The 16,017-nt window shown below is 35.7% G+C and overlaps 2 pseudogenes across 2 annotated transcripts; one reads left to right on the top strand and one right to left on the bottom strand.

The window, feature by feature from the left end:
- Window positions 1-6,867: 6,867 nt before the first annotated feature.
- Window positions 6,868-7,359, top strand: LOC309843590 (large ribosomal subunit protein uL11 pseudogene; annotated as a pseudogene). The gene has a single exon. The product of its transcript is annotated as a large ribosomal subunit protein uL11 pseudogene (transcript).
- A 4,711-nt stretch (window positions 7,360-12,070) lies between these two features.
- Window positions 12,071-12,819, bottom strand: LOC309843479 (GTP-binding nuclear protein Ran pseudogene; annotated as a pseudogene). The gene has a single exon. The product of its transcript is annotated as a GTP-binding nuclear protein Ran pseudogene (transcript).
- Window positions 12,820-16,017: the final 3,198 nt, after the last annotated feature.

Genomic DNA, 16,017 nt, shown 5'->3' with positions numbered 1-16,017 from the left:
GTTGGCGGGAATGCAAGCTGGTGCAGCCACTCTGGAAAACAGCATGGAGACTCTTCAAAAAGTTGAAAATAGAGCTACCCTACGGCCCAGCAAATACACTACTTGGTATTTACCCTAAAGATAGAGTGATCCGAATGGGTACATGCATCCGAATGTTTATAGCAGCAATGTCCACAATAGCTAAACTATGAAAAGAACCTAGATGTCCATCAACAGATGAATGGATAAAGACGATGTGATTATATATATATATATACACACACACACACTTACATATATATAAATATACATATATTAAAATGTATATATATTTAAAGATTTTATTTATTTGTTTGACAGACAGAGATCACAAGTAGGCAGAGAGGCAAGCAGAGAGAGAGGGAGAGGCAGGCTCCCGGCTGAGCAGAGAGCCCCATGCGGGGCTTGATCCCAGGATTCTGGACCATGACCTGAGCCAAAGGCAGAGGCTTTAACCCACTGAGCCACCAAGGCACCCTGATGTGATATATATTCTATATAATATACATATATACATATACAGAATGGAATACTATGCAACCATGGAAAGTAACAAAATCTTGCCATTTGAGCATCATGGATGGAACTAGAGGGTATTATGCTGTCAGTCAGAGAAAGACAATTTTCATATGATCTCCCTGATATGAGGAATTTGAGAGACAGAGTTGGGGCTTTGGGGGATAGGGAAGGAAAAAATGAAACAAGATAGGATCGGGAGGGAGAAAAACCATAAGAGATCTTAATCTCACAAAACAAACTGAGGGTTGTTTGGAGAAAGGGGGTATGAAGAGGGTGTCTGGGTTATGGACATTGGGGAGGGTATGTGCTATGGTGAATGCTGTGAAGTGTGTAAACCTGATGATTCAGAGACCTGTACCCCTGGGGCAAATAATACATTATATGTTAATAAAAATAATTAATAAAAAAACCATGATCAACTTCATAGTACTCACAGAAAGGCAAATTAAAATAAGAATGAGATAACATTTTATCTGGAAGATTGGTAATCTATTAAAATATTTGAAAACATAAATGTTGACAGACATAAGAAAAAATAATCTATTACAAATCTGAATGCGAATTGGTATAACCTTTTTTGGAAGACAATCTGTTAGGATATATTATGATTTAAATATCATAGTTTTTGACTCAAAATTGAGAAATTGCTTCCACAGACTTACTTATTATATAAGAATGTATGCGCTTGTCTGCTTTTGCCATTTTCTTGATTCCTGCTGGTTTATTCCTGCAAAAAATAGGTTTTGAGATGTTGGTGGTATGAGAAAAGGGTTAGGTCTAAGGATGGAAGTGGAGATCCTAGGGAGGTATTTATTTGGCCTTCTAGTTTTACAGTTTATTAGGACACATCTTTCAAGTCACACACATAGCTTTGTTTTGATGTATTTTGAGGGGAAGGGATGTATTCCAGAATGATCTTTCTACCACACCTATAACTGCCAGTGCCCTAAGATCCATAAGTCAGGATTGCCAGTCTCAGTGACTCCCTTTGTAAATGGCAGATTTCTTTTTAGATAACTTGTTTTTCCTTTCCGCACTCTGTTGTCCATCTTCCACTTTACCTGCTCATTGTTATGTAAGAGATCTTATAGGCCATAGTATTTGATTGTGATTCTAAAAAAAAACAAAAACAAAAATTAAAACTATGAAAAAGATATATTTAATAAAAGTCTTCTTGAAACAATACCTACTACTATTTATTCCATCCAGGATTTTCCTCGAGTTTCCAGTCAGTAAAGTGAGGCATGACAAAGGAATAAAAGTTTTTAATTTGAAGAAAATGAAAAAAAAAAAACCTGTCATTATTTGCATGTGACATGACTACATATGTAAAAATTTCAAAAGACTATAAAAAAACTATAGCCATTATTGATGTTTTAAGTGTAAAAGATATATAAAACTCATATTCTTAAATAGGACCAACAAAGTATAAGAAATGAGAAAATAGGTATCTTTTGCCATAGCATCAAAATATATAAAATACCTAAGAATAAAACTAATTAAACATAGACAACACCTCTAACCTGAAAACTACAATACACTATTTGCTTATTTAAGGATTTTATTTTTTTGACAGAGAGAACCGCAACAAGAGAACACAAGCAGGAGGAGCTAGAGAGGGAGAAGGCTTCCCTCTGAGCAGGGAACCCAATGTGGGGCTCACTCCCAGGACCTTGGGATTAGGGCCTGAGCCAAAGGCAGATACTTAATGACTGAGCCACCCAGGTGCCCCTAGAAAACATTTTTTTAAGGAGTAAATACAGGAAAGTATCTTGATGATCTTCAGATTAAAAAATATATATTTCTTAAATAGGACAGAGAATCAGTAACCCTGGAGGAAGAGAAAATTATAATCTGCATGAAAATTCTAAACTTAACACTTATTGGAAGATACTTAAAAAGTAGAAAGGCAAGCTAGGGAGTAAAGGAAAATATATATAACACATAGATCCAGTGAGGGAGGTCTTATATCCAATGGGGAAGGTATAGATTGCTCCCACATGTAACTTTAAAAAGAAAACCCAGTACAAAAAGTTTTAATAGCGTGTGAGATGACGTGGGGAGCACTTCTACTGTACACCAAAGTATGATCAGTGTTTCAAGGAAAAATCCTCGTGTGATGAGTTGTGAGCTGAGCCAGCTACTTTCTCCATGAAACACCATCTCATTTGAAAAATGACAAACTGTAATTATTTTGGTTTGGATATTTGCTATTACTTTTCTTGAAAAAATTTTGTTGTCAATCATAGAATTCAAACTTTCAAGAAGAAATGAAAATTTAGGTAAAATTGCCTCTGCCACTATTAGATTACAAGCTCATGCTATTTTAGAGATATCTAATGAGATACGAAGAAACATGTGGTTTTTTTTTTTTAATGTTATATAATACATGTGCCAAAATTTGGAAGATCTAGCTGACTCCGTAAACTGGAAATTGGAGAGCTGTGAAATGAAGAGAGAATCTGAGAAGCGTACCTTGGCATCCCGAGACATTAGAAACTGACAGGGAGAAACTAGAGTTCTGAGGCTGGCAAAACACTGGGATTCTGGGCCTTTTGGTCTTGTTTATATTTGAGTGCCAGGACAGATTTCCATGACTGACTGCTCACTGCAGAGAACATTTCCATGTGTTTCACGAGCAATGAGAAGTAAAAAAGCAATGATCATTTATTTAAAGCAACCAACAACTGCTCTAAACATGGAATCATGCTGCTTTCCCGCCTGAATCTCTTCAGTGGCTCCTTGGTCACTGCTTAATAACAGATTTCCTGGGGTGGCACAAGGGCTCCTTTTTGTCTGTTCAGTCACATCTGCTTCCACTGCCCCTTTACATGTTATTTTTCACCGATTTATTTCTGTTACTCAAATACTTTTCACTTTATCATGTGTTCTTTAGTATCCTTTTTCTTCTGCTTGAACTTTCATTCATGGTTATCTTTTTTTCAATGAAAAGCCCCAGATTTGCCTAAAGCATCTCTTCTTTCTCTGTTATCTTTGCCTATTCCTCCAACATAACATTTACCTTAATAAATCTTATTTATCTTTACCTGTGGACTATAAGAATCTCACAGGGGTAGTTCTTTTTTTATTATCATTCCTAGCATTTAGCATTATTCTTGGTATCTGTAAGGAATAAACATAAATAAATAAGCTGGTTGTCGCAGATAAAAGGGGGAACATAATTACATTACACTTTGGGATTCACTGTTGTCCAAAGAGTCTACAAAGGAATGCGGTATGAAGAGGTGGGATAGAAATTATAAGTTGAATTTTATCACCTTTCTGCACATATTCAACAACATGTAGTGGAATCAGGGTTAATGAAATACTTGATTTAGCAACATCTAGTAGAATCAGGGATAATGAAATACTTGATTTAACAGAGAGATCCTGCTGTCAAGTTAAGATAGCAGAGTAAATTGAATAAAGGAGGGAAAATTGGCATGCTATTAACAAACTGTTCCATCTGAATTACAAAGTCAGATGAGTCTGCAAAAAGTAATACAGAGGTTATCAAAGTCTCTTCTCTAGAATTTAAGTTCATTTGGTATCTTCCCCCAAACCCCGCTCCATGGAATTTTCATTTTAAGTATTCATAAAACTAAATTATATTTTTTAAATGCTTAGATGTAATTTTATACTATTTCTCTGATTTGTGATTTGTTTTTATGTTTTTCTCTCACTAAATTCCCTCTACCCCTTTCTTGATCTTCGCTTTTTCCTATTATAGGCCTCTATGACATTTTTATTCTTATATGAACCTTTCTTTTTGGCTACTTCCCTAGCTCTTTTCCATTTGATACTTTGGGCAATCTCAAGATTCCACCAGTGGAGATGTAATTGGTATGGAACTAGACGTTATCATCTCTCACCCAGAGTTTTGTAGTAAGTTTCTAAATAACCCCCCTTCTTTTTCTCTCCCATATTTTGGAGAATTATATTTTGATTCCAAATATTTGCATGCCTTTCTTTTGGATTTGCCCCTAGTTGTGGGAGGTCTTGATGTCAGATTTGACTCCATGACTTGCTCGGGTCAATAAAATGTGATTAGATGTAACATAGGACACTTTTGTGTGGAAACGTTAAGAGTCAGCTCCTGGTCCAGCCTGTCTTTTTTCCTTTGATGTGAGACCAGCATCGTCTTAGATAGCACTGTCCTATCAGAAAAAAGGTAACATGGAATAGAGCCACAGCTGACCCACAATGGCTTTGTGATGTGAGTGAGGGGAAAAAACCCTTATTTTTCTTTGCTTTTTAATCGTCTGAAATTTTAGTGTTGCCTGCTACCATAGTGGAATTTAGTCAACACTTATTCATGGTTTTTCCCTGTACCCAGTCTCAACACAGTAGCCAGAGTGATTTTTTAAAATTGTAATTCAGTTTGTCCAACTTACCTCATTTGAACTCAGAAATGCTTCTCCATTCCATATGAGTAAAAGAGTTTTTGCAGTGACTGAAGAGACCTGGCTAGATGGGCCAACTCACTTCCACCTTAGCTTTGTGAATGCAACATTGACTAATCTCTTCTCGATCATGGAGTATCAAATACTTAGGCCCTCTTGTTACTCCTTCAATAAGCTCCTATATCAGGAATTTTGCATAGAATATTTCCTCTTCCTTCTGGCTCATTCACTTACCTGCTTCCTGTCTTTGCTCAGATGTTACTTTCTCAATGAGGCCTACTGTGTGTGATCACGCAATTTAAAATAGCAACCTGTTAATTAACCCCTCTCCCCACCCATGGCACATGCCATATCTGCTTTAGCCTGATTTATATTTTTTCCCTATTACATTTATTATTTATTGTCTGTTACCACTCTACAGAAGCTAAGCTTTGTGAGGTCAGGAATGTTGTTCTGTCTTGTTCACATTATAGTGAACTATGATAGTATCTGATCTATTCAGTAGGCACTTTTTGGTGATAAGCATTGGAACAGAAAAGAGAAGTCTAGTTGTTTACTACTTATTTCATGTTTATCTCAGCTGATTTGGGAAGTGCTAATCTATGCATCTTTATTAAAACCAATTTGCCAGAGAGGAGACTGTGTATAAAACCAGAATATATGACATGCACATATATTTTATATTCAGTAGTCTGAAGCCTGTTGTTAAGACAAGAGCCCTAGGAAAAAATATTGAGAAAAGTGAAATTTGCATTTGGCTTTTCACCTCCTTCTTGGGACTCTTTATTTTTATTTGAATAAAAAAGGGAAGAGTTATAATTATTGAGGTGTGATGAAATATGATATTTTTATTTGTTTTATATATGACAGAATAAAGGGACCAGAAACACTAAGTGACTTTCATCTTGTTCTTTTCTTCTATCTTTCCTTCGCTCTAACCCAAAGTTTAGCAAAATGAGTCAGGGAGAAAGGTGAGAAGAACAGACTGTGGAAACAGTGGAAATCCAATCATGGCTCTACTCATATTAAGATTTCCCATCCTAACACAGGCCGAAGTGGAGAAAGCAAGAAAGTTTAGAAGTAAATGAAAAATTAAGCCTTGATATTAGGCCAGACTGAATTTTTATTTCTGGAAAAAAATAATTTGGCAGATCTAGATTAAAGTCTGTGGTTAAAAAAAAAAAAAAAAAAAGGTCAAGTTGTTGTGCTTGAATGCTGTTGATTCAGCATTCACTGATTTAGTTATATTACTTAAAAAATTATTTAAAAATTTATTTTATTTAATGATGACTTTCTAATTGGTCTTTGCAAGTTAATCCATCATTGAATCTTCCTTTTACAGACCATTTTAATAACAAATGTATCTGTAGAGGCTGCTTTTAGGCAACCAACTTGAACACTGGAAACCTGAGTGGGGTAGAAGTGTCCACAGTGCCCCCACCCCACCTGGCTGAATGCAAACCAACCCATTAGGTGACCCACTTCAAATATCCATAAGCCCTAGCTAACCAAAAGTTTACTTACTCTCAGAAACAGTTATCAAGAAAAGAAAATTCCGTATGTTTCCATACTTTCTCACCTTCCCCTTTAACTATAGGCCCCCCTACCACTGTTCCTAGTAGACAACCTCTCCTTGGCTGACCTACCCCCTGGTCCCTTGAAGTGTATTCAGTAAACTTCTATCTCCTTTGTTTTGCCTCAGGTAAATTCTTTTACTGCCATGTCACTGGCTTTCACCTGATAGGGTCATGCCACAGTATCCTGTTTTAATTAATACCTCTTATAATTATAGGGTTATATTAATTTTGCCTGATTTTTGATAATCCTATGGGAATCATTAATATGATTCCTGGCTGAGAGGAAGTGAAGGTGCGACTATCTTTAGTCATCCTGAATCTGGGTTCATTCAACATCAGCTGCCTCCACTATGCTTCCCAAGTTCAACCCCAATGAGATCAAAGTGTATACCTGAGATGCACTGGTGACCAATTCAGTGCCACATCTACCCTGGCCCTGGAGAGCGGCCAGCTGGGTCTGTCTCCAAAAAAGTTTGGTTATGACTTCACCAAGGTGACCAGTGATTAGAACAGTCTGAGGATTACAATGAAACTGACTATTCAGGACAGACCCAGATTGAAGTGTTCTTTCTGCCTCTGCCCTGATTATCAAAGCCCTCAAGGAATTGCCAAGAGACAGGAGGAAACAGAAAAGTGCACAAGCACAGTGGAAATACCACTTTCGATGAGCTTTTCAACATTTCCTGACAGATGTGGCACCACTCTTGAGTCAGAGAACTCTCTGGCACCATTAAAGAGATCCTGGGGAATACCAGTCTATGGGCTGCAATACTGATGGCCGCCAACCTCATGACATCATAGATGGCATCAATAGTGGTGCAGTGGAATGCCCAGTTAGTTAAGAATTATAAAGCAAAATATTTCAATAAAGGATCATTTGACAATTAAAAAAAAGAAAATATCTTAATTTTCTTTCTTTTATCATGTTGCATCTTGTTCATTTTACTGTTACTTTTGGTGAGTAATCTCTCAGATTATTTTAAAATCCTGGAGTTTGTTATGTGTTAGACTTTCCTTCATACAGATGTATTTCACAGTATCAATTGCCACAGTAGCTCCCAATGTCTCTAAGATCATTTTTTAAGATTAAGGAAATGTCTCTGAAAAAAATAAAGTTTGACTTAAAAAGATGAATGTGCAATTATAAAATTATAAGGGCATCAGGGTGACTTAATCGGTTAGGCACCTGACTCTTGATTTTGGCTCAGGTCATGATCTCAGAGTGTGAGATCAAACTCTGAGATGGGAATCTATGCTCAGCAGGGAGTCTGCTTGAGATCCTCTCCTTCTCCCTCAGCCCCTCCCTCCCTACTCTCATGGGCTCTTTTTCTCAAATAAATAAATAAATAAATAAACATTAAAAAAATTATAAAGGTTTCTGACCAGATGTTAGACTGACCACTGTTAGACTTTCACTTAGGTCTTTCTGCAGTGTCCGTTCAGGTCCTAGGGAAAAACCTAGTCATAGAGGATATAAAAATTTAGAAATCTAATATTTTTGTTTAAGGGAAGCTAAGGAATTAGTTCTCCAAGACTGATTTTGAATAAAATCAGGAACTCTTCACATTTAAACATTTTTTATTTTATTTTATTTAAAATAGGAAGGTTCTTAGTACGGTTAATGTTAAGCTATGTATTTGTCAAGAACTTTGTGATGGAAGGAACAGGTTTAGATTTGTTACTGTGATTTGTTTCTTGCAACCAGATAGAAAATGGTTGCTTTGAAATTTACCTAAGGTGTAACAGGAGCTCAGACTTTGTTTTGGCCACACTTCACTACTTTCTTACCATCGGAAAGGAAAGTGGTGATCCCGTGTCCTACATCTATGGGAATAAAAAACCCACAAAATTTTGCTCTATCAACTATGAAACTTGAGTGCATCCTAAAGATTACAGTACAGTCTATTTTGCTTCAGAAATTCTGCCATCTAATATCAGGTCAAAGGATAAAACATGATTTGAATAGTATTTGAATACCTTAGGCTGTTGGTTGATACAACATATTGAACTGTATTTAATTTCCAAAATGTCTTTCACACAGAGTCATCTGTTTAGGTCTTTCCTTCCATAAAAAGTTATAATTTAGATGAAATTTGTCTTTAGTGTGTTCAGTCTTCCTTTTTAACTCATTTATATTCTAGTTAGATAAATATTTTTTTAAGATTGCTATTTCATTTATTTATTTATTTATTTGACAGACAGAAATCACAAATAGGCAGAGAGGAAGGCACAGAGAGAGTAGGAGGCAGGCTTCCTGCCAAGCAGAGACCCCAACGCGGGGCTCCATCCCCAGACCCTGGGATCATGACCTGAGCCAAAGACAGAGGCTTTAACCCACTGAGCCACCCAGGTGTCCCTAAGATTGTTATTTTATTCATTTCCTTTTTCACATAAAAACTTACTCTCTTGCAAGATTTGACAAAAATATTAAAAATAATATGTAAAAGTCTAATGAGACTTTGGTTCCAGTGGTTTGTTGAGGGCAGTTTGGAAGTTCAGAAACAATAAAGCAAAAGAATTTAAAAAGATAGAAGATCAAGACAGAACACATATGTATACATATTATAAAAGACCATATATGGAAGTTATATAATTGACTCAACAATTGGTTCTCTCTTCCCTGTAATATTACACATCTTTACTCATTGAATTTGCTTTGCATGTAATGCTAAAACAAACAAAAAAATAAGAAATAAACTAAGCATTAATTAAGAAAGCTTGGTTGAAGAATTTTTGATAAGTATATAACATGGCATATCATGCAGCTAGTTTTAATGAAAACTAGATTTAATTAGATTTAATGAAAATCAGATTAGACATATTTCCATGAAGAGATGTCATTCACATATTTTATGTGGAAGGAGAACACATCTTAGATGAAAGTGGATAATAAAGTTTACTTTATAGAAAAGAGTAGAAAATCATGATATATTTATATAGATAAATATTTCAAAGAACAGACACCATTGGACACTGATTACTTCAGAAATAGATTGGAGGAGGAAAGTTAAGTTTATTAATATTTTCTTTCATAACTTTGCAGTTCGCTTTCTTAAAACTGTTTCTTTCTATGATTAAAAATTCAGTAAAAAGCATGAATATACAAAAATAGTAACTTGAAAATTTTTATATTAAGATGACATTTGCTGACTGACATGAACAGGATCGGGGGAGCAAATATAAGCAGATACTGGCTATGACCAGTCACTTCTTCCCAGGTAGTTCCCAAGGAAAGCATTTGGGAAAATCTGGCAGTTCTCTCCCTGCCTATCAGAGAATTCTGTTCTGACCTAATTTCTCCCACCCAATTCTCCAAGGGAAATCCTTGTTTGCAAAAACAGCTCTTTGTTCTGTCAGTTAAATTAGAAAAAAGGAAAAATAAAAGGGTAGAATAGAATTAAAGGTGGTCGATTAGGGTGAAGTATGTGGGTTTACAGGAAAAATATTTGGTTTAAGAAGTGTTAAGGCCAGCTGTATGATGCATGGAACAAAGATAGAAAAGAGAGAGGACGTTATTAAAATCCTTGTGTTGATTAATAATATCAACCTCAAGCTGTTGGAAATATTCAAATAAAGATCCATGGTTAATTTGATTCTTTGGCTTTTAGACTTATTTTTTTTTCCCTTTAATACTGTGATAGTATTCTGAAAAGAGACTATGTGAGTCATGGCTCTAATGTTTGAAAATAACATTTTTCTTAGTTTTGTGTCTGGTCCAAAACCATAATGCATAATAACTTGTGTACAATCTTGTTTTAGTGAGTTTTGCATGATAAACCTGCCTAACAACCAGCCCAGCAATCCCAGTGATTTACAATGAGAGATGGTCTTGGTGTTTGGAAGGCTGCTGGGGTGGCTGTTCTTCATTCAGAAAGTCAGCTTCACATCTGCTCCACAGATCTTGCATTCTGAGACCCAGGCAAGATCTTCCGATGACAGATGGCAGAAGCACAAGAGCACAAGCCAAACCATGCAAGCTGGTTTCAAGCCTCTGATTAGAGACACACACGTTATACTCACTTACATGGCCCTGGTGAAAGCAAATCATATAGATAAGCCCGAAGCTGGAGTGGCAGGGGACTACACAACACCCCAAGAGCCAGGCATTGCAAAGGCAAATGGAAAAAGTTAGGAAGGTATAATTCTATTATAGGCTGAGAGTAGAGAGCTGATAGCAGTAATCCAAGATGGGACTGAATCACATTCAGTGAGCATTCTTTTTTCTTAAGCTAGTTAGGCTTAAAAAGCTTCAGCCCTAACTCTGTGATAAAGATTGCTTCTTTTTACAAACTCTCCTTCCCCTACATCATCAAAACCCTTTTTTGGCTCGTACCACAATGGTTTAAGGTGGCATAGGAGAAATGGAACAGAGAAACATTATTAGAAATCCTGAGAAATCTGGGTCTTCCTGGACCTTCTGCCACTTACTATTTCTATCCCATGGACAGAGAGAGTGAAAGAGGGAATTGGAGAGAGGACCTCGTCCATGTAACATGTAGTACCACATTGTGATTCTACCCGCCCTTTGAATGTGCTCCTGCTAATGTACTAGAAGATAATCCGTAACAACTATTTCTAGGGATAAATTGGAAGATAAAGGAAAGAGGCCCCAAATTTCTTTCTTTGCTTAAACAGTGCATTGGAGGACATCTGTCATTTTTTTGGTATGCCCAGCACTTATTTTCACATCTTCTGGCAAAACCATTATTTCCCCATTTGTATTCTGTGTGTTTTGAGTGAGATTGAGTCAAACCCTGTGGCCATGTGACCCAGGCTTGAGCAATCAAGACATGGTATCCTTATGATTAATTCAGGGGCAAAAAGGTGATTTAGTCAGAGCCCTGGAGACTATATTCTAGGACTTTTGTTGGAACTATTGGAAAGAAAGCATCCTCTACCTTCCCCACTGAGGTTGGTGTTAGAATGGTACATAAGGTGAGAAGTGTAGACAGCCATCTTTCCATTGTGTGGAGAAGAGTTGGAATTTAACCAGACACAGCAATACAGAAAATGTGATGGCAAAAGCAGAGAGTCCTTGGATTGTTATTTTTATTCTTTGTATCCAGGCATGCCTGAAAGTACTCCTAGACTTTCATATTACATGAGTCAAGAAATTCATAGTTCTGGTCAATTGATTTTGTTGCCTTTTTTTTTTTTTTCTGTCATTTTGTACCAAGTGATTTCCTAATCAGTTAATATTAGTATCTACATTTTATGTAGTGACAAATAGCTTCTAGTAAAACATTTTAAAGCATATGCCTATAATTTAAAAAATGAAGTGCACACAAATGGAGAAGAATTCCCTACAAAGCTGATTTTTTAAAATAATACAACTTTATCCTGATTCTAAACGAAAAGAAATGGGAATGACAGTAACAAACAAGATTTCACCAATGGATACCGTGATGTGACTATAGTAGTCTTGTATTTGAAATTTAGGAAGGGTACTACTGCACTTCAAAAGAGCTAAATATGCAGGTCCATAAAACGGAGTTGCTTTTGAAACTGCCACATTCACTCCAAAGCCCATTCATCTCTTTCAGCATCCCAAAGATTAAGCACATATTCTGTTTAGCTATACAATAAAGTTACCAAGGTGGTGTACCACTGACATCACAGGACAGTTGCCTATAAATCTAGACTTCTGACGCTGGGCTCCAGCTGTACTTTCTTATAGGTCATCATCCTCATCTGGGAGAACCTTTGTCTGAGCAACCTCTAGATCCTGCTCATACTGTGTTGCCAAAGCTGGGTCCAGGCAACCTCTGGTAGGACAATAGCTGTCACAACAACAGACTCCAAGTTAGGGTCTCCAAATAGTTTTCAAGCAAGAGAGAGGAAGGACTTTTCAAAGTTATAGTCGCTTTTGGCAGAAATGTCCTAGTACTGAAGGTTTTCTTTTCGCGGAAGACAATAGATTTGGCCTTAACTTTCCTGTCCTTACTGTCTACTTTATTGCCACGCAGCACAATGGGGATGTTTTCACATACTCATACCAGATCTCTGTGTCAGTTATACACATTCTTTTAAGAAACCCTTGCTCTTACATCAAACCTTATCATGGCATGCTGGACTTGGATGTAGTACCATCTCTCAGCCTACCAATTTTCTCCTGACCAGCCATATTCCCTACATTGAATTTAGTAGGTCCTCTATTGGAATGGATCTCAATACTCAAGAGCACCATACTTCTCAAATTCACCAGTCAGAATAACATTTCACAAAAGTAGTTTTTCCAGTACCACCATCATCAGCCAGTACAAATTTGAACCGGACTTGAGTTCTCCTTGGGCAGCCATTGTGATGTTGCTTTCAGAAGCATCTCCTGCTCCTCTGAGCCAACACTGATTATTTCTTTGAGTGTTTTTTTCTGTAATTAACTCCCACCTTTCTCTTACCACTCATCATAATTTGAGTTTTTTTTTTTTTTTTTTTTTTTTTTTTTTTTTTTTTCATAATTTGAGTTTTTGAAGTTTCTTACAACAATGGAAAGTTCATGAGGGCCACTAATTAGGTGCAAAAAATGATTCAAATACAAACCACTGTCCCAAGTTGTAAAATTATTTTCTTTATAGCTTTAGGATGCTGAATATTTAAACTGATTTTTTTTTGAGAAAATATATAAATGTAATTATATAGCAAATATTTTCTGTGATTGAAAGTTATTAAAGCATTTTCATTTTTCTCAAAGAGGTATTGACAATTTACCTACAGATCTGGACCCTCAGAGAGCATGAGTTCTAGCCTAATCCTATGCTTTGCAACTTTGGAGAAAATCACCTAGCTTGTTGGCTAACAGCATCAACTACAAAATAAAAGGGCCAAATTAAAGCACTTCTAAAGATATTTCTATTTTTAAAATGCTTTAAGTTCTGCCATATTGCTTATATTAGTTTCACTTTAAATATTATGCTTTCCTAAATAAATAGAATATTACCTTCATATTTTTATGAATTCTTATATATCTATAGAACAAAATCTGTCCTTGATTTTACTTTTGCAGAAGTAACTACATTTTTAGGCAGATACAACTGAGTAAGGGAATCAACACAAGACAAAGTGGTTTAATTTACGTAATCTCAACTTTGTCTCCTAAGCAGAACAGAGTGAAGATAATGCTGACCAACTCACTATGCATAATGCATTGTGTAACACTGTGGCTCATGCTGACACATTTGTAACATTTATCTGAGAGAGAGAGAGAAAAAAAAAAAAAACTTATGTAATGTGTCGATGCCTTGATAACTATATTCTAAAATATTTTAAGTGCTTAATTATAGTTTAAACACTGAAATCATGTTGCAGAGAGGGGACTTGCTCTGGGACCAATGCAAACTTGAATTATTATTGAATAAATTGGAGAGATTTGAAAGTGGATTACCAAAAGATTTCTTAAGAACTAATTTTTTGTACTGGATTAGTGAAAGTTCTTATGGTTTACTAATGTGTATCCCCTTTAGAAATCTTTTTATTTATCTTATTTCTTACATTTGCTTGAAAAAATCCTTATGAGTATTGGAGTTAAAAGAAGAATGAAAGGGCTTTTAACATTTTTCTTGTTGCCTAATTCAATAGAAATTGCAGATAAGGAAAATTCTATTAAAATAGTTTTGAGTGTATCTTTATTCCTGTACAAACTGAATTAGTATTAAAATTCACACATGCAGATACACACACATCATTAAAGGATTTAGATAAAAATAGATAAAATAGGAACAAAGTTTCCTTTAAAAACATTAAGTCTGATAATGTAAACATTACTAATTTATACTTACTTGTTTAACAAAGGAGTTGAAGCTACTCAAAATATGGGTACCATGAAGATGGTTTAAGTAAAGAGTCGGGAAATTAGGTAAAGGGAAAATAAGGTTAGGAACACAATAAAAGCAGGGATTCAAAGAACACAGGTAGAAATGCCTATCATAGGTCTTACATATCAGAGGTGGGGCGCACATTTAGCCCTATTTTACTTAAAGCAAGATAAAAGTGTCAATTATGTTGTTAGCAAGACAAATTTAAACCTACTGTTAATGAGAAGATAGGTGTTTCTGCAACTGAAACTTGAAATCCATTTCTTTTATGAAATCTTCTGGACAATGCGTAAATTAAAAATATGCTTTGTGATATAATGGGCAAAAAACTCAATTGAAGCCTTATAATAAATATAATAATGCATTTTGGTTTTGGTTTTGCTTTTTCTGAGGGAGAGAGGGAGTGTGAGCAGAGGGAAGAAAGGCAGAGTGAAAGGGAGAGAGAGAATCTTAAGATTAATCTTTTTTTTTTTTAAGATTTTATTTATTTATTTATTTGACAGAGAGAAATCACAAGTAGATGGAGAGGCAGGCAGAGAGAGACAGAGGGAAGCAGGCTCCCCGCTGAGCAGAGATCCCGATGCGGGACTGGATCCCAGCACCCTGAGATCATGACCTGAGCCGAAGGCAGCGGCTTAACCCACTGAGCCACCCAAGTGCCCCACTTAAGATTAATCTTAAGAATCACTGAGCTTGGAGCCCAACATGGGACTTGATCCATGACACTGAGATCATGACCTGAGCCAAAATCGAGAGTTAGATGCTTAACTGACTGAGCTACTCAAGTGTCCCAATTCATTAAGGCATCTAATACTTTTAAGATAGTGTTCTTTTGGATTGACTTATGACAAGACACTGTGGGGAAGTCCAGACAAGTGATTTTATGTTAAGCTTATTTACAGCAGCCTGTTTGTATTGATATCAAGCTATTAAACATTATAAATCAATGTATTATGACTTTCTTTGGACAAGGAGTTGTATTTTTATAGATAATAAGTCAAACAAATTCTGCTTCCTTAGTTGTAGTGCGTACAGTTTGATTTGTACCACTGGGTAAGCTGGATGCTATCTTGTATATAATTAATTTCATAAGACTCAAAACTTGCTAAACTTCTCTATTACATAGTTGGTTACAAAGAAGGAAACTCTTCTTTGACTGTAAATTAAATTATAAACACACAGGCACACACACACAATCTAATAATAATATCTTTGAAATATTTAGATAAAAATGGAGACATGAAGTTTCTTCTGCAGGATAAATTAATTGAAGTATACCATGAAATACAGTGTGTCTTATAAACTTCACAGAGGTAAAAAGCAGAAATATCAGCATACATGATGACATAGGATAACTGGTCTATGAGTTTGTCTAATTGAAAATGTAAGTGCTTAGAAGCAGTTGAAAAGAAGTGGGCTGACAATGTTTGCAGTCATTGTCATTTGCAGGATTTTGGGATTTGGACTATTTCTGTTATTTTTTATTTACATTTTCCCCCTATTCTATACATTTTTGAGTTTTCTATAATGAACACGTATTCTGCAATCAGGAAAGTTAATTATGTCTCTTACTTCAAATTTATCATCCTGAAAAATATTCACAACAACCAGATTTACTGAGGTCACTATTAAATTTATGATTGTCTTTAGATCTTTTAGCTAGAATGATATAGAACTTAAATCAAACCT

Source organism: Mustela nivalis (genome assembly GCF_964662115.1).
Source record: "Mustela nivalis genome assembly, chromosome: 11".
NCBI classification, from domain to species: Eukaryota; Metazoa; Chordata; class Mammalia; order Carnivora; family Mustelidae; genus Mustela; species Mustela nivalis.
This window is presented reverse-complemented; position numbering and strand designations above follow the sequence as displayed.